Raw genomic sequence first — 979 nt, 5'->3', positions numbered from 1 at the left:
CTAGGAGACACTCCAACAGTCTATGGTTCACTAGGACACACACCAACAGTGTATGCTTCACTAGGACACACTCCAACAGTGTATGCTTCACTAGGACACACACCAACAGTGTATGCTTCACTAGGACACACTCCAACAGTGTATGCTTCACTAGGAGACACTCCAACAGTGTATGATTCACTAGGAGACACTCCAACAGTCTATGGTTCACTAGGACACACACCAACAGTGTATGATTCACTAGGACACACTCGAACAGTGTATGGTTCACTAGGAGACACACCAACAGTGTATGCTTCACTAGGAGACACACCAACAGTGTATGCTTCACTAGGAGACACTCCAACAGTGTATGCTTCACTAGGACACACTCCAACAGTGTATGCTTCACTAGGACACACACCAACAGTGTATGCTTCACTAGGAGACACTCCAACAGTCTATGGTTCACTATGAGACACTCCAACAGTCTATGGTTCACTATGGGACACTTCAACAGTCTATGGTTCACTATGGGACACTCCAACAGTGTATGGTTCACTATGAGACACTCCAACAGTGTATGGTTCACTATGAGACACTCCAACAGTGTATGGTTCACTATGGGACACTCCAACAGTGTATGGTTCACTAGGAGACACTCCAACAGTGTATGGTTCACTAGGAGACACTCCAACAGTGTATGGTTGACTAGGAGACACTCCAACAGTGTATGGTTCACTAGGACACACTCCAACAGTGTATGGTTCACTAGGAGACACTCCAACAGTGTATGGTTCACTAGGACACACTCCAACAGTGTATGGTTCACTAGGAGACACTCCAACAGTGTATGGTTCACTTGGAGACAATCCAACAGTCTATGATTCACTATGAGACACTCTAACAGTGTATGGTTCACTATGAGACACTCCAACAGTGTATGGTTCACTAGGAAACACACGAACAGTGTATGGTTCACTAGGAGACACTCCAACAG

The sequence above is a fragment of the Babylonia areolata genome, chromosome 17 (genome assembly GCF_041734735.1).
Source record: "Babylonia areolata isolate BAREFJ2019XMU chromosome 17, ASM4173473v1, whole genome shotgun sequence".
NCBI lineage: Eukaryota > Metazoa > Mollusca > Gastropoda > Neogastropoda > Buccinidae > Babylonia > Babylonia areolata.
This window is presented reverse-complemented; position numbering follows the sequence as displayed.